This window comes from Cervus elaphus, chromosome X (genome assembly GCF_910594005.1).
Source record: "Cervus elaphus chromosome X, mCerEla1.1, whole genome shotgun sequence".
NCBI classification, from domain to species: Eukaryota; Metazoa; Chordata; class Mammalia; order Artiodactyla; family Cervidae; genus Cervus; species Cervus elaphus.
Window position 1 is genome coordinate 55,448,078 of NC_057848.1, and position 18,778 is coordinate 55,466,855.

General features: G+C 41.4%; 2 long non-coding RNA genes across 2 annotated transcripts in view; both read right to left on the reverse strand.

Moving 5' to 3' along the window:
* The window catches only part of LOC122690863, a 36,231-nt gene extending 33,566 nt beyond the window's left edge, over nucleotides 1–2,665 (reverse strand). The window contains exons 1-2 of the long non-coding RNA XR_006340133.1: nucleotides 2,617–2,665; nucleotides 1,486–1,544 (exon numbers count right to left, since the gene is read on the reverse strand). This is a non-coding gene — a long non-coding RNA (uncharacterized LOC122690863). The remainder of the gene's footprint in view (nucleotides 1–1,485; nucleotides 1,545–2,616) is intronic.
* A 99-nt stretch (nucleotides 2,666–2,764) lies between these two features.
* LOC122690864 lies at nucleotides 2,765–3,726 on the reverse strand. The gene is made up of 3 exons (XR_006340134.1): nucleotides 3,656–3,726; nucleotides 2,999–3,066; nucleotides 2,765–2,813 (listed from the first exon to the last, which is right to left on the reverse strand). It is a non-coding gene; the product is annotated as an uncharacterized LOC122690864 (long non-coding RNA).
* Nucleotides 3,727–18,778: the final 15,052 nt, after the last annotated feature.

Genomic DNA, 18,778 nt, shown 5'->3' on the forward strand with positions numbered 1-18,778 from the left:
TTTCAAGCCTTCTCCCCATCTCTGGGCTGGGCTGCAGAACCCTGAATGTAAGAGACCATTTCCTACTTGTCATTCCCTCTCTGATTCCTTTTCTGAGGATTTATCTGCTGCGATTCTTCTCCCCTTAGAAAAACAGACAATAAGTGGCCAAAGAACTACACCTAAAATCCTTTTAGTGCTCCCGGGATTCTCTCAGCAGTTTTCAGCACCAGTTTACTTCTATAGTTGCACAATCACGTGTCACTTCTGGATAAACATGGTGAGCAGGAAATGGAATGGTGGTAGACTGGGGGAAGTATTATTTTGATGAGTAAACCTCATGGAATTATTTCATTCTTTAAATGTCATACTTGTATAAGTCTGATAGAAATTTTTCAAAAAAACACAAACTTTTATTTTGGGACTGCTTTGTGCACCCACTTTGTGCACAGAGGGATTGCAGGGAGTGCATGCCAGGCCCACAGCTGGACAGTCAGTGACCAAAGGACAGTCTTTTCTGGATCACTTTTGACTCATTAGAACTCCATGAAAAATATGAATTCCCACAAATGCCTACAAATGACAAGTAGAGTTTACCATGAAATGAGACAGCAGGGTCATGGTACTGCTAAGAGAACCTCTCATTTTAATAAAATTATCCTTATATCTCTTGATTCTGCTGAGAAATCACAAAACAAAATAACAGGAAGGGAGAATAAAAGCTTTCAAGATAAGGGTAGTATTTATGTCATTAAAATGCACCAAGTTACCTTCCATTCTGGGGGGGGGGTGTGTGTGTGTGTGTGTCTATATATATATATATATATATATATATATATGTAATGAATCCAGCCAAACCACCGACAAGTAACATTTGGAAATTAGACAAAATTGATTCCTAGATTCAAGCAAAAGTTCAAGGTGAGAAGGAGGAGGCGAGGAGCAGACGCCGATGGAAAAGAAGTCATTACCAGCTAGCTCCTCTGGAATACCAATAAACCTTAGTCTTGCGAAAGCATATTTTTATGGAATTTCATAAACATTCCCCTGTGGTCCCTTGACATTTCCAACCTAACTACATACATAAATGGAGAAAACAGGTCTATAGAATAGCCAAAAATGAGAGATGCTGAAATAGGTAGCTGGAAAGATTTTTGCTTAAATGAGGAATCAAAATTCCCACTGTGTTGAAGTACCCAAATGATCTACACTATACTTACTAGGTGTGTGTGGGGTGACCATTTTGGTCAAAAGTCCAAGGAACAGATGGGTTTTGGGGTTTCCTTATGGCTGGATGCCAGCTATGACTTTAACTGAGTAAGGACCAGTTTCTTTGCAAAGATATTTAAATTAAACAAGTGACACTCACATCCAAGGCTTCTAGTTGTTTCTAATTAACACTCATGCAAGCTGTGAAAATCTTTACCTGCAGCCATTTTGCTTATTGTGTGAATCAAAATGATGTAGTAATAAAAACACTTTTCTGTGACTGTCAAATGTCCTCACCTCCACAAAGATCCTGAGAGGCACCAGGATCAGCCCAGGTGGAAACAGTGAAACTGGATCTGTTGAGAAAAGATCATGTTTAGAAAAGTTATTCCCTGACCAGCAAGCTACACATGTACCTTTGTGCACTATAAACAATCATTCTCCTCTACTGTCTTCCCACCATGCTTTTATTTTTTTTAATATTTTTATTTATTTATTTGGCTGCACCGGGTCTCTAGTGGCAGCACGTGAGTTCTTCCATCTTCGTTGAGGCATGTGGGACCTTGAGTTGATGCATGTGAACTTTTAGTTGCAGCATGTAGGATCATAGTTCCCTGACCAGGGATCAAACGCTGGTCCCCTGCATTGGGAGCCACTGGGCCACCTGGGAAGTTCACCACACTGTGCTTTTAGCTGACACCTCTTGCCTTGCCTCCTCTAAGGAAGTCCTTCTCTAGACAGTAAAGACTGCATCATCAGCTAGAGAAAGACCCAGGTAAGGAGAGCAGAACCTCCACTCTTGACTCTGGAAGAACTCTAGCAGAAGCTCACAGGTTTGCTCTTTGGGGATCGAGCAGTTTCAAGACTCTCCTGAGGCACTCGCAGCTATCCAGAGTCCTAATGCAGTATTCTACTAGAGTTCTCTGCACATTCTGCCTGGTCCAACCACAATGTGGCAACCTCATCAGCTCCTTCTGGACTTTGGATAGAACTTCTTAAAAGTGTGGGCTTCCTTGGTGGCTCAGATGGTAAAGAATCTGCCTGCAGTGCAGGAGACACGGGTTCGATCTCTGGGTCGGGAAGATTCTCTGGAGAGGGAAATGGCTACCCACTCCAGTATTTATGTTTACACACAGTTACTGGTTGAAGCAGATTGGAACTGTGATCTGACTGACTCCAAAGCAATCCAAGTGGCAAGTTATAAAGTACCAAGCATTAGAGCTACATAATGCAGGCATTTACACATGACTCTAGGTTCTAAGGCTTATTGTTAGACTGCAGGGGAAGACTGCATTCCAAAATGTACGCCAGAGTGAGCAACAACTCCAAATGTAAAAACTGTGATTAGAAGATGTCCCACACTGTGATTTGGTATTCCAATATTCTGAAAGCTTCAATCCCAAATTAATATGAAATCTCATCACTCACCAGAAAGGAATCCAGATCCAGCTACTACTAACCTTGTCAGAAAATTACCTGCAAAGGTGAAATCAGGTTCACACACAAGACCTTTACATGTTTTAAAGAAACATCAGAGAGCAATCTGGGAAAAACAGCACCAAACATGGGGAATTCTTACCAATCAAGCCTTGTGGTTTGGCCACTGTACTGACAGAGACTATGACCTGGACATAGACAAGGGAGAGCATTTGTTATAGAGGAGCTTCAAGGTAACCCAATAACATTAGCACTTTTTGTCATGATCACCTCACTCAAACCCATTCATCCCACGGTGTAACTGAACAGGAAACACAGGGGTCAGGGAGACTTAAGCATGCAAATCTCAAATCTTATCCCCAGCTTCCAATACCTGAATCCGTTGAAAATTTTTAACAGTGACACCAAGTGTTGAATATGTTAGATGTCAGAGACTATGACCTGGACATAGACAAGGGAGAGCATTTGTTATAGAGGAGCTTCAAGGTAACCCAATAACATTAGCACCTTTTGTCATGATCACCTCACCCAAACCCATTCATCCCACGGTGTAACTGAACAGGAAACACAGGGGTCAGGGAGACATAAGCATGCAAATCTCAAATCTTATCCCCAGCTTTCAATACCTGAATCCGTTGAAAAATTTTAACAGTGACACCAAGTGTTGAATATGTTAGAAGTCAGCTGAACTACCAGACCTGTCTTAGAGTGAAAATGAGCAGTCTCTCTCAAACTTAGAGACTGAAGGCTTAGTATGTACGAAACATGATATGTGGTCCCAGTAATGTCTGTAGGAGCAGGAAAATGCCCATAATGTATGGAAGGGTAAAGATTTGGAAGAGTATGACCTACATATTACCTTAATCGCTGGCCTATGCCTTCAGCACTCCTACCAAATGTCACAATGAAGGTAAGTAGGCTGGCAGACTAACATTCCCTGCTCCCCACTTGGTCCATGAATCTCATCCCTCCCCCTTTCCCATAGATAGAGCTGGGCTCTAAAATTACATTCAGATCCACATTCTCATACCTGTTGAAACAGAGGAATTTAAGCAGCACCCTGTACTCTTGACTCCCGAAGTTTGTTTTCTACAATCTAGTTCATTCCATATGTCGACTGTCTGCTATTGGCTTTCCAAAAAGAATAAAAAGAAAAGTCAAAATTCTGGTTTTAAAAAGTCAAAGTGAGGTTTCTTTGAAATTCAAGCAGTCTGATTTTGCCAAATGTCTCTGTAACAGTAGCACTCGCAGAGTACAGAGGAATACAGACAAGTATGGGTAAAAACATGCGCCTGCTTAATGAAAACAACTAGTTGTAGAAACATGGTCTCTACCATCGAGTTAGGCAGCAGTGTCCAGGAGTGACCCTGCCACTGCTGGTAGTTCCTATCTCTAGAGACGCAGGGAAGGGGTCCAACACCTTGTGTAATGAGCCAGGAGACAGCAGAGTTGCCCTCTGCCCAACACCCCTCACCTCTCACTACACAGCAATGCACTTATTCATCTGGCTGGTTCTGGTTCTGGTTCCTTTTTCTTCATGTTACAAGTCCACAGATTTATCAGTACTGGACTTTTCCACAGCAGGTCCTCAAAAAGGTAGTAACTTAACAAATCTGCAAAGAGACTTGCCTGAGGGTGGGCAGCTTAGCCCCACAGAAGGAAAGTTACTTAACTTGCAAACTTACTTAGGTGAGTGGCTGGAACAAACATCCCTTTTTCCCCCTTATCCAGAGGAACTTTTGGAAATGGTTGGTGGGTACCCAATCATGCAGAGTGAAATATAATGTAAGGGACAGCACTCATTTTGTGGCTACAAGATCAGATGAGATTGCTACTGCAGAGTTCTGAGTGCCCCTTCAAAATGAACCACAGTTCATCCTGCTTTAATCAAACATCACAGGGAAAGTATGAAATATTAGGCTAAAAGGCAATGTCCCTTATCTTCTATGGGGGGGGGGTGCGTCTCAAACTGATCTGTTTATTTTATTTTCAACACCATAGCTAAAGACTTAAACCTTTGAAATGGGACGCTGAGCTGTTCACTATACTCCACAACAACATTTCATGAGGTATTAGTGTAAGTAATCAGTAACACAGTTAGTTAGAAAATCAGAGACAGCAGAAATCAGCTAGTATCATTAGGGGTACTTTTATGAATAATCCAAACCATTAAATAACATTGCTGCTGTCTGAAGCTGAGCACAGATCCTTTAAGGTAGTAGCAATTAGAGAAATGTAATCATTGCTAATGTTGGCTTTCCTGGATGTGTTCTTTGGGATATATGCCCTCTAGGATTCCTATGAGCAAACTAGATGCAATAAAGGTGCCTTCAAGCCTGACCCTTGGACCTAAATCCCACAGTCAAAAATGGGGTTTTAGAACTTTAAACGGTGGTATTTGTGATGCTAGTTAATGTCCCAATGCCTAAAACCTCGGTATGTCATGTAACAGAGGCAGAAGTAGCTTTCAATCCTATCAACAATCCAACTTTCTGATTTCTAAACATAATCCAGGAAGAGAATATTTGGAAACCGCTAGTGTTCTACCAAAAAAGGTGTCCAGCAGTCACCGAGATACTGAATACACATAATTCAGGTAGAAATCAAGAACAAACCAGACAAATTCACTAACAGCATCATTTTACCTCAAAGCAAGAACTGGGTTCCTCTCCGAGTTTGGTCTTTGGGTTTCTGAGAGACAAGGGTTTTCCTTGCACTTAATTCACCCCATAAATACATGCCAGGTAACGGAGGCACAAGCAACCATTACCATTTAGATTTCAGAAGCCTCCACTAAAACCTCCGCTGGGTGTGGCCAGCAGGGGGAGGCAGCGCGTCCGGGAGGGACTTGGAATTCGCTGTTTTTGGTCCTGACTACCCTGGTACCCAACACTGCTGTCCTTCTTGCTTATGAACAGAACCTGTACAAATCATTTCCCCCCTGTGGAATAACAGGGGGAAAAGGACCTGGGAAAGAGGAACTGGACCTAAATTTTAAAATTACTATTATGTTAAATGCACACTGAGCCTGTAAAACAAAACTCAACACTGCACAACACGACTTCGCTGCCTGGAAACACAAGGCCCTCCATCTCCCCGTTACTTTCCTGATTTTTATCTTTAAATGTCTCACATCTTTCAAAGCAAATATATGCCAAAGGCTAGGGACAGAATATTTTATGGAATAACCCCATATTCAACATGTGATTTTATAGGAGACAAAATCCAAAACGCCACTCAACTCTGGCCAGTACCAGGCACTTTTGAGCATCCACTGTCCTAAAACAAGCTCGTGGCCACTCAAAATTGTCCAGGTGTGTATTTTTACACTGAAAATACCATAAGTCTATTGATTAGAAAACTTGTTTCTTATTTGTGAATTGAAGACAACATACGGTATGGGGTTTTTTGTTTTTGTTTTTAACACAAAGCTTGTGAAAAGGACCAGGATCTACATTTAATGAATTCAAATGATACCAAGCACACAATTCCTCTGTAAAAGTGCCAAACCACACTACAAGGCAGCCTATGACAGACACTTAAGTGCATTCACTATCGTAAAACATTAAAGACTCTGCCTGATTAAATCCTGCATTTGTAAATCCTGAGTACCCCAAAATGTTTATTTTTAAAGAAATTTATGAAATGGGCTATAAAAGCACAATGTAGACAAATAAAACTATACCAAATACACAATTACCAAATAAAAGGCACGCAATCTGACTTAATCTTCTCCCCCTGTAAATCTAAATTTTCACAAAACCTTTCATAAGAAAACTATGAAATCCCCAACAAGGAAACTTAACTGAAATGCAAAGAGAATAAACAAACAATTGTTACGTAAATTTAAAGGCCAAACTGCATCCAATATTGGCTGAAGAGAGGCTTTGGGGTATCCACAGTGTTTGTAAAACACCAAGTGCAAATAAGATCAGGCTTTTAAAGGAAAGCACATGAAAAACCCCAGGACCATGTTTGTTCAAATATGATATCAAATACACAAGCACATTAAATAAAAACATAAAACTGCCCCAACGGTGACTGAAAGCTATTTAAAGTCATTAGGGAACAATCCCGGTGCCAATCAGACCTCTGATTTCCTCATTTCCAAGCTTAAAATGTCAGAAAATTTTTTTCCTTTTTGATTAAATCAGCGTCTGAGAGAATTGATTCCAAAATTTAATGACACAAATGAGAACTCACACGTATGGGCACCCAGGCGGGCATGCACGCAGGTGGGCACGGACATGGGCAGGCACACAGGCAAGGCCACACATGCGGGCACACAGGTAGGGGCACACACGCAGGCAAGCAGGTGGGCACACACGTCTGCAGGCACGCAGGCAGAGGCACACACGCGGGCATGCAGGCATGTGCATGCATGCCTGGGCACACATACAAGCATGCACACAGACACACAAGCATGGGCATGCACGCAGGCACACACGTGGGGATGCACGCAGGCATAGGCACACATGCGGGCACACAGGCCTGGGCATGCAGGTAGGCACGCAGGCATGGGCACACACACAGACAAGCAGGTGGGCACACACGTGGGCAGGCACGCAGGCATAGGCACACACAGGCACCCAGACATGTGCATGCACACCTTGGCACACATACGAGCACGTGCACAGACACGCACGCATATGCACGCATGTGGGCATGCACGCAGGCATGGGCACATGGGTCTGGGCAGACACGCAGGCAGGCACGCATGTGGGCAGGCACCCAGGCATAGGCACACACGCAGGCAAGCAGGCGGGCATGCACGTGGGCAGGCGCGCATGAGCAAACATGGAGGCACGCAAGCGGGCACGCACGCAAGAACAAACATGGAGGCACGCAAGCAGGCACGCACGCATGAGCAAACACGGAAGCACTCAAGTGGGCATGCGTGTGGGCGCGCGCGCGCGCACGCACGCACGCATGCATAGCCACGCGCACGCATGCATAGCCACACGCGGGCACACACGCCGGCATGCGGGCACACACGCCGACGTGACACATAAGCAAAAAATTACTCTCAAAGGTAACCAAAAGTGACTAACTGTCCCAATCCCATGCACAACTCCTCTCAGTTTGTTAAGTTTCTCCTTTTCAGGTTGAAAAGAACAGAAACGGAGGGACCAAGACCAAGAATTAAATACACAATGACACCAATCATGCAAAGATTTAAAATAAAAAGCCAAAATCAGCTCCCTGGCAGCCCCAAGACTCCCCTCTACCTGCTCGGCTAACCGTACCTTAACAACGTTTACGAAAGGGAACCAAGACCAATATTTAAAACAAGTAAAATATTAAAGAGTTACCACGCTGTACCATAAAGCACAACATTGTGTCCAAGTTCGGCTAAAAGACCCACACAGTCAAAACTCCAAAGCCCTGCAGACTAGTAAAGTATATTATCAATTACAATATTATTAAAGTATATTCCTCTATAAAAAGCACATTGTAAATAGTCAACTAGCAATGACAAATAAAAATTAACTTAACCTTATTCACCTAGGAGCAGCGGCTGTTTTCCCTCACCCCTGAGGACCGCCTCACCGCTCAAACGACCAACTCCCTACGCACCCACCAGGAGACCCAGGAAAAAAAGGGCGGTAGGAAGCAAGTGCACTCCTTTTATAGCCAGCTGACGGTCTCACCTATAAAGATCCTGATTGGCTGAGGCAAGAGTGATTGACAGGTACACTATCCACTCGCTCTTTCTCTGTATGTGGAACTCGTGCCTGTATCCCAAGCATCACTCTTACTGGTGGAAAGAATTCCCGCTTCACGTGTTTGCCTTTGAACTGGGGTTGCAGGAATTGTGGGAAGCACGGGACAAACCACGCAGAGAGAGACACAAACCAGACTCTGTGATTGGTTCAAGCCGTGAGTTCAAACTATTTCAATGGTCCTAGGCAGCTTTGCATTGCATTTGCCTCCTTCTAGAAAGTTCTTTGCCGCCATTTCTGCTCTGGGGGTAAAATTAAAGTGCAATAGGGGAAAATTAAAGTGAGCTATCAAATCTCTCAGCAGCGACTTTAATTCCCCACAGCAACTATATTTGAGAGGGCTTGCTTAGGAAGCACATATACTAAAATTGGAAAAAAGAAATGGAGATGATACTGAGCTAGGAATCCCTCTGAGGGGGAAAGTGAGCCTAAAGAGCTGCCCACCTGACAACTGCACAAACAAATGCACTAGGGGCATGAAATAGGGTGGGGGGTCCAACCAGTGACGTTTAGATACACAGAATGGAAACTACCTCACTGAGCATGAGCAGTTGGGTGTGCGTTCACACCGCAGGGAGGATGGGCTGTGAGAGAACTGGGGGATGGGATCATGAGGACAACTAGGAAATGGTCAGAATCGTTTGAACTCATGGCCCTCTAGCCGCAGTGTTCATGTTTTACTGATTACTAGAGTCATCGTCCCTTTTGTATGGTTCTTCTCGTTGGAATATCCCCTCCCCTTTTCTCTTCAGTGCCCCTGCCCCCAGGGCCCCGCTCCAGTGAGGCCTTCCTGATTCTCTTTCCCCACTCCAGCAGGTAACGGGCTCTCTCCTGGCGCTGCCGGGTGGGCACTAGGGGGAAAATATCAGAGCTGGAGTGGACACGAGTGTTGGGGGCTCTGGGATCCATTAGCACTGGGCTGGACTAGGTGAGAAGGCTCCAGGGCTGTTATTTTTTTTTCAGGTTTGGACTTGGTTGCAGACATTCTAGAAATTTCAGAGTAAACAAACAACATAGTAACCCATACCTACCTCCTGACTGGTCAGAGCAGTTTAAAGTCAAGCTACAAGCTGAAAACAAACTTGGTAACCTAGGTAACATACAACAATCAACTGGATTGGTCAAAATCACTACATGGTAATAATGTTTCATACTGGGCAGGAATATACCATCATGACAGGAAACTGGAGGGGTGGATGGAGTGAACTAAATGATCTGAACCAGACAAGTGCCCTTGGGCAGTTAGGGCATGTGATGGGGATGGTATGGTCTGCTATTTCAATTTTTTCTACTGGACTCTCCAGAGGTCTTCAAGTGGAGAGAATAGGTTAGAAGAATTAAAATCCTCATCCCTTGGAAGTCCTAATTATTTGATTAAGATTGGATGACCAAAGTGTGGTTCTTAAATCCCCTGCATCCATACCAGTACAGAGCTGCCTTTTTTGTTGTTCAGTTCAGGTCAGTCGCTCAGTTGTGTCCAACTCTTTGCAACTCCATGGACTGCAGCATGCCAGGCTTCCCTGTCCATTGCCAACTCCTGAAGCTTGCTCAAATCGGGTGGAGAGGGAGGTGGGAGGGGGGATCGGGATGGGGAATACATGTAAATCCATGGCTGATTCATGTCAATGTATGACAAAAAACCACTACAATATTGTAAAGTAATTAGCCTCCAACTAATAAAAATAAATGGAAAAAAATAATAAAAAAATAAAAAATAAAATGGATAACCAACAAGGACCTACTTACTGTATAGCAAAGGGAACTCTGCTCAAGTTATGTGGCACCCTGAATGAGAGAGGAGCTTGGGGGAGAATGTATACATGTGTATGTATGGCTGAGTCCCTTTGCTGTCCACGTGAACTGTCACGGCGGTGTTAATCGTCTACACTCCAATATAAAGCAAAAAGTTAAAAAAAAAATTCTTACTGGTTTTTTTTGTTGTTGTTGTTATTAAGGTGATATTCACATAACAGATCATGAAATTTAACATTTCGAAGTGAGCAATTCAGTGGCACTTAGTTCATTTATAATGTGCAACAACCACTTCTATGTCATTTCCTTTAGGATGGACTGGTTGGATCTCCTTGCAGTCCAAGAGACTCTCAAGAGTCTTCTCCAAGACCACACTTCAAAAGCATCAATTCTTTGATGCTCAGCTTTCTTTATAGTTCAACTCTCACATCCATACGTGACTACTGAAAAAACCATTGCCTTGACTAGATGGAACCTGTTGACAAAGTAATGCCTCTGCTTTTTATTTTATTTTATTTTATTTTTAGTTCTACCACTTTATTGCTACCAACCCATCTCCCTCCACCCTCGTGCACACATGCTCAGTCATGTAATCCCATGGACTTCAGCCCGCCAGGCTCCTCTGTCCATGGACTTTTCCAGGCAAGAATACTGGAGTGGGTTGCCATTTCCTTCTCCATGTCTCTGCTTTTTAATATGATGTCTAGGTTGGTCATAACTTTTCTTCCAAAGAGTAAGCATCTTTTAATTTCATGGCTGCAGTCACCATCTGCAGTGATTTTGGAGCCCCCCAAAATAAAGTCTGTGACTCTTTCCACATTTCCCCATCTATTTGCCATGAAGTGATGGGACCAGATGTCATGATCTTAAGTTTTCTGAATGTTGAGTTTTCAGTCAACTTTTTCACTCTCCTCTTTCAATTTCATCAACAGGCTCTTTAGTTCTTCTTCACTTTCTGCCATAAGGGTGGTGTCATCTGCATATCTGAGGTTATTGACATTTCTCCTGGAAATCTTGATTCCAGCTTGTGCTTCATCCAGTCCAGCGTTTCTCATGATGTACTCTGCATATAAGTTAAATAAGCAGGGTGACAATACACAACCTTGACGTACTCCTTTCCCTATTTGGAACCAGTCTGTTGTTCCATGTCCAGTTCTAACTGTTGCTTCCTGACCCGCATACAGATTTCTCAAGAGGCAGGTCAGGTGGTCTGGTATTCCTATCTCTTTCAGAATTTTCCACAGTTTGTTGTGATCCACACAGTCACAGGCTTTAGCATAGTCAATAAAGCAGAAATAGATGTTTTTCTGAAACTCTGTTGCTTTTTTGATGATCCAGCAGATGTTGGCAATTTGATCTCTGGTTCCTCTGCCTTTTCTAAAACCAGCTTGAACATCTGGAAGTTCACAGTTCACGTATTGCTGAAGCTTGGCTTGGAGAATTCTGAGCATTTATTTACTAGCATGTGAGATGAGTGCAATTGTGTGGTAGTTTGAGCATTCTTTGGCATTGCCTTTCTTTGGGATTGGAATGAAAACTGACATTTTCCAGTCCTGTGACCACTGCTGAGTTTTCCAAATTGGCTGGCACATTGAGTGCAGCACTTTCACAGCATTATCTTTCAGGATTTGAAATAGCTCAACTGAAATTCCATCACCTCCACTAACTTTGTTCATAGTGATGCTTCCTAAGGCCCACTTGACTTCACATTCCAGGATATCTGGCTCTAGGTGAGCAGTCACACCATTGTGATTATCTGGGTCATGAAGATCTTTTTTGTATAGTTCTTCTGTGTATTCTTGCCACCTCTTCTTAATATCTTCTGCTTCTGTTAGGTCCCTACCATTTCTGTCCTTTATTGAGCCCATCTTTGCATGAAATGTTCCCTTGGTATCTCTAATTTTCTTGAAGAGATCTCTAGTCTTTCCCATTCTGTTGTTTCCCTCTATTACTTTGCATTGATTACTGAGGAAGGCTTTCTTATCTCTCCTTACTATTCTTTGGAATTCTGCATTCAAATGGGTATATCTTTCCTTTTCTCCTTTGCTTTTCACTTCTTTTCTCAGCTCCTGAGACAGGCATTTTGCTTTGTTGCATTTCTTTTTCTTGGGGATGGTCTTGATCCCTGTCTCCTGTACAATGTCAGAACCTCCATCCACAGTTCATCAGGTACTCTGTCTATCAGATCTAATCCCTTGAATCTATTTCTCACTTCTGCTGTATAATTGTAAGGGATTTGATTTAAGTCATACCTTAATGGTCTAGTGGTTTTCCCTACTTTCTTCAATTTAAGTCTGATTTTGGCAATAAGGAGTTTATGATTTAAGCCACAGTCAGCTCCCACTCTTGTTTTTGCTGACTTTATAGAGCTTCTCCATCTTTGGCTGCAAAAAATATTATCAATCTGATTTTGGTATTGACTATCTGGTGATGTCCATGTGTAGAGTCTTCTCTTGTGTTGTTGGAAGAGGGTGTTTGCTATGACCAAACTCTGGTGGCAAAACTCTATTAGCCTTTGTCCTGCTTCATTCTGTACCCCAAGGCCAAATTTGCCTATTACTCCGGGTGTTTCTTGATTTTTTACTTTTGCATTCCAATATCCTATAATGAAAAGGACCTCTTTTTTTGCATGTTAGTTCTAGAAGGCCTTATAGGTCTTCATAGAACCATTCAACTTCAGCTTCTTCAGCATTACTGGTCAGGGCATAGACTTGGATGACTGTGATATTGAATGGTTTGCCTTGGAAACGAACAGAGATCATTCTGTCATTTTTGAGATTGCATCCAAGTATTTTTGTTGTAGTAAACTAGAAATAACATGCATTTACTGCTTTAGCTATTTAAAGTATACAATTCAGTAGCGTTAAGTACATTCATAATGTTGTGCAACAATCCCCACTGTTGAGTTCCAAACTTTAAAAAAAATGCATCCCCAAAAGATACCCTATACCTATTAAGCAGTCACTCCTCATCATTAATAAGAAAAAGTGGCAGTAATGGAGGAATAGAAGTACAAAAAGTCTATAAGACATAGAAAGTAAATATTAAAATGACAAACATATACCTTAAATTATGAATAATTAAATTAATTGCACATGAATTGCGCTCTAAATGAAACACTGCAATGAAAAGGCAAAGGTCAGTAGAGTGGATTTTGAAAGTGATCTGACTATATATTATCTAAAGTATACACACTTTGCATTCAGACAGAAATAAGTTGAGAAGTAAAAAAAATGAAAAATACATACCATGTAAATAATAATCAAAGAGAGCTGGAACAGCTATTTTAATACCAGACAAAATAGACTTAAAGACAAAAATGATTACTAGAGAAAAAGATCTTTTTCTAATGAGAAAAGGTGAACTCACTCCAGAAGTTATTAGCATTTATAAATGTGAATGTAACTAACAACAGAATCCCAAAGTACATGAAGCTAAAAGTAACAAAGCTGAAAGGAGAAATGAACAATTTAAAATTAATAGTTGAAGGCATTAATGCTTTTGATAATGGATTGAATAAATAGAAGAAAAATCAACAGGGAAAGAGAAGACTTGATTGATATGATAAACCAATTAGACAACAAACTATAGAACACTCCACCCCAAAACAGCAAAAAACACATTATTCTGAAATTCACATGGAACTAACTACAGGATAGACCATATACAGGCCATAAATCAAGTCTTATTAAATTGAAAGGCAATGAAATTAGACAAAGTATCTTCACAAAACAACAATAGGATGTAGTTAGAAGTTCAAAAAATAAATAAATTTGATAAATTCACAAATATGTGAAAATGATCACCCACCTTAATAACCAATGGGCCAATGGAAACTAAAATACAACATAACAAAACTTGTGTGATGCAAGAAAAGCAGTACTTTTAGAGATAACTTTGCACATGTAAACACCTATATTAAAAAAGAAATAAATCAATAGCCTAAACTTTCACCATAAGGAAGTAAAGTATGAAGAACCAACTAAAATGAATGCAAACAAAGGAAAAATATAATCAAGATTAAAGGAAAAACCAATGAATGGAAATTGCAAAATAATAGTGACTATCAACAAGGTAGAAAGTTGGTTATTTGAAAGATTAGCAAAACTGACAAATTTTTAGCTAAACTGACCAAGAAAAAAAAAAGAATACTAAATGTACAAAAATCAACTAGAGGACTTTGCCACTGACACTACAGAAATAAATGGAATTATAAGGGAATACTATGAAAAATTGTATGCCCCCAAATTAGATAATCTAGATGAAAGGGATAAATTCATAGCAGTATACTGTAAGACATATAGTATATGATGTTGTAGAAAGTGTTGGTTTTGAGTCAGAAAGTTCTGAGTTTGTCCATCAGCCTAACTATATACTGTAAGCTTGGGAAAATTACTTAATCTCTCTGGATTTTACTTTCTTCAACTATTAAAAATGGATAATAATACCTACCTTGTGTATCTTTTTAGAGTTATAAATTAAATATGTTATGCATGATACTAGGTTATATATTGATATTAAATATAGGGAAATGTATATTATACATATATTTATTTATTTATACGTATGTATTAAACATCCATATATTTATTTATACTTCAGCAACTAGCTGTTCCTTCACAGGGCTTCTTTCTGGTTCTTTCTCCCTTCTAAATAATTAAGTGCCCAGGGCTCAGGCCTTGAGACTCTTCTCTACCTATCCTTATCCATGTATTGATTTCAGAGTTTAAATACTACATAAAAATATATTTGTACATATATGTGTGTATGAATATTCTCCATGGGATCTTTCTGACCAAGAGGTCGAACCCAGGTCTCCTGCATTGCAGACAGATTCTTTATGGTCTGAGCCACCAAGGAAACCCATATAAGATAAAATCAGTAGTGTCCGATTCTTTGTGACCCAATGAACTAGCTCTCCAGGCTCCTCTGTCCCTGGAATTTTCCAAGGAATAATATTGGATGGGTAGCCATTCTCTTCTTGAGGGGATCTTCCCAACCCAGGAATCAAACCCACATCTCCTGTGTATCCTACATTGCAGGTGACTCTTTACCACTGAGCCACCAAGAAAGCCCACATGTATGTATATACATGTGTGTAACCAGAACAAGACCCAGTTTTCCTCACACTCCGTCTCTCCCATCAGGAAGCTTTCACAAGCTTCTTATCCTCATCCATCAGGGCGCAGACAGAAGAAGCAAAAATTACAATCCCATGGCCTCCAGAATGAAAACCACAGTCACAGAAAACCAAAATGATCACATGGATCACAGCCTTGTGTAACTCAGTGAAGCTGTGAGCCTGCCAGTAGGGCCACCAAAGACAGATGGGTCATGGTGGAGAGTTCTGACCAAACACAGTCCATGGAGAAGAGAAGGCTAACTCCTTCAGTATTCTTACCTCGAGAACCCCATGGACAGTATGAAAAGGCAAAAAGATATGACAATAGAAGATGAGACCCCGGTTGGTAGGTGTCCAATATGCTACTGGGGAAGAGTGGAGAAGTACTCCAGAAAGAATAAAGAGGCTGAGTCAAAGCAAAAACAACACCCAGTTGTGGATGTGACTGGTGATGGAAGTAAAGTCTGATGCTATAAAGAACAATACTATCAAGGGTGAAACAGATCACCAGCCCAGGTTGGATGCATGAGATGGGTGCTCAGGGCTGGTGCACTGGGAAGACCCAGAGGGATGGGATGGAGAGGGAGGCGAGAGAGGGGATCGGGATGGGGAACACATGTAAATCCATGGCTGATTCATGTAAAGTAATTAGCCTCCAATGAATAAAAATAAATGGAAAAAACTAAAAAGAAAAAGAACACATGCACACACACACACACACACACACACACACACACACACACACACACAAGAACAATATTGCATAGGAACCTGGAATGTTAGGTCCATGAATCAGGGTAAATTGGATGTGGTCAAGCAGGACATGGCATGAGTGAACACTGACATCTTAGGAATCAGTGAACTAAAATGGATGGGAATAGGCAAATTTAACTCAGATGACCATTATATCTACTACTGTGGGCAATAATCCCATAGAAGAAATGGAGTAGTCCACATAGTCAACAAAAGTCTGAAATGCAGTGCTTGGGTACAACTTCAGAAACAACAGAATGATCTTGGTTCATTTCCAAGGCAAATCATTCAGCATCAGAGTAATCCAAGTCTACAGCCCAACTACTAATGCCAAAGAAGCTGAATATGAATGGTTCTATAAGGACCTATAAGACCTTCTAGAACTAACACCAAAAAAAGATGTCCTTTTTATGATAGGGGATTGGAATGCAAAAGTAGGAAGTCAAGAGATATCTGGAGTAACCAGCAAATTTGGCCTTGGAGTACAAAATGAAGCAGGGCAAATGCTAACAGAGTTTTGCCAAGAGAATGCATTGGTCATAGCAAACACCCTCTTCCAACAACACAAGAGCTGACTCTACACATGGACATCACTAGATGGTTAATACCAAAATCAGAGTGATTATATTCTTCCCAGCCGAAGATGGAGGAACTCTATACAGTCAGCAAAAATAAGACCAGGAGCTGACTGTGGCTCAGATCATGAACTCCTTATTGCCAAATTCAGACTTAAATTGAAGAAAGAGGAAAAACCACTAGACCATTCAGGTATGACCTAAATCAAGTCCTTTATGATTATACAGTGGAAGTGACAAACAGATTCAAGGGATTTGAGCTGATAGAGTACCTGAAGAACTGTGAATGGAAGTTCACAACATTGTACAGGAGGCAATGACCAAAACTATCCCAAAGAAAAAAAAACACAACAAAGTAAAATGGTTGTCTGAGGAGGCCTTACAAATAGCTGAGAAAAGAAGAGAAGCAAAAGTAAAGGAGAAAGAGAAAGATATACCCAACTGAATGCAGAGTTCCAGAGAAGAGCAAAGAGAGATAAGAAAACCTTAAGTGAACAAAGCAAAGAACAGAGGAAAACAATAGAATGGGAAAGACTAGAAATCTCTTCAAGAAAATTGGAGACACCAAGGGAACATTTCAAGCAAAGATGGGCAAAATAAAAGACAGAAACAGTATGGACCTAACAGAAGCAGAAGATATGAAGAAGAGGTGGCAAGAATACACAGAAGAACTATACAAAAAAGATCTTCATGACCCAGATAATCACGATGGTGTGATCACTCACCAAGAGCCAGACATCCTGGAGTGTGAAGTCAAGTGGGCCTTAGAAAGCATCACTACAAACAAAGCTAGTGGAGGTGATAAAATTCCAGTGAAATCCTAAAAGATGATGCTGTGAAAGTGCTGCACTCAATATGCCAACAAATTTGGAAAACTCAGCAGTGGCCACAGGACTGGAAAAGATCAGTTTTCATTCCAATCTCAAAGAAAGGCAATGCCAAAAGATATTCAAACTACTGCACAGTTGCATTCATTTCACATGCTAGCAAAGTAATGCTCAAAATTCTCCAAGCCAGGCTTCAACAGTATGTGAATTGAGAACTTTCAGATTTTCGAAAAACAGAGGAACCAGAGATCAAATTGCCAACATCTGTTCAATCATAGAAAAAGCAAGAGAGTTCCAGAAAAACATCTACTGTGCTTTATTGACTACGCTAAAGCCTTTGACTGTGTGGATCACCACAAACTGTGGAAAATTCTTAAAGAGATTGGAATACCAGACCACCTGACCTACCTCTTGAGAAATCTGTATGCAGGTCAAGAAGTAATAGTTAGAACCGGACATGGAACAATGGACTGGTTCCGAATAAGAAAAGTAGTACGTCAAGGCTGTATATTGTCACCCTGCTTATTTAACGTCTATGCAGAATATGTGTGCATGAAACTTGCTCAGTCGTGTCTGACTCTTAGCAACCCCACGGACTGTAGCCCTCAAGGCTTTTCTGTCTATGGAATTCTCCAGGCAAGAATATTGGAGTGAGTTGCCATTCCCTTCTCCAGGGGATCTTCCTGACCCAGGGGTCGAAGCCAGGTCCCTCACATTGCAGGCATTCTTTACCATCTGAGCTACCAGGGAAGCATCATGTGAAATGCCAGACTGTGTGAATCACGAGCTGGAATCATGATTGCCAGGAGAAATATCAACAACCTCAGATATGCAGATGATACCATCCTAATGGCAGAAAATGAAGAGGAACAAAAGAGCCTCTTAATTAAGGTGGATGAGGAGAGTGAAAGAGCTGACTTAGAATACAACATTAAAAACAGCTAAGATCATGGCATCTGGTCCCATCACTTCATGGCCAATATATGGGGGGAAAAGTGAAACAGTGGCAGATTTTATTTTCTGGGGTTCCAAAATCACTGGGGATGGTGACTGCAGCCATGAAATTAAAAGATGCTTGCTCACTGTATGGAAAGCTATGACAAACCTAGACAGTGTATTAAAAAGGAGAGACATCACTTTGCTGACAAACGTCCATATGGTCAAAGCTGTGGTTCTTCCAGGAAGATCCCCTGGAGAAGGACATAGCAACCCACTCCAGTATTCCTGCCTGGAGAATCCCATGGACAGAGGAGCCTGGCAGGCTGCAGTCCATAGGGTTGCAAAGAGTTGAACACAACTGAAGCGACTTAGGACTCACATGGTTTTTCCAGTAGTCATGTACATATGTGAGAGTTGTACCATAAAGAAGGCTGAGCGCCAAAGAATTGATGCTTTCTAACT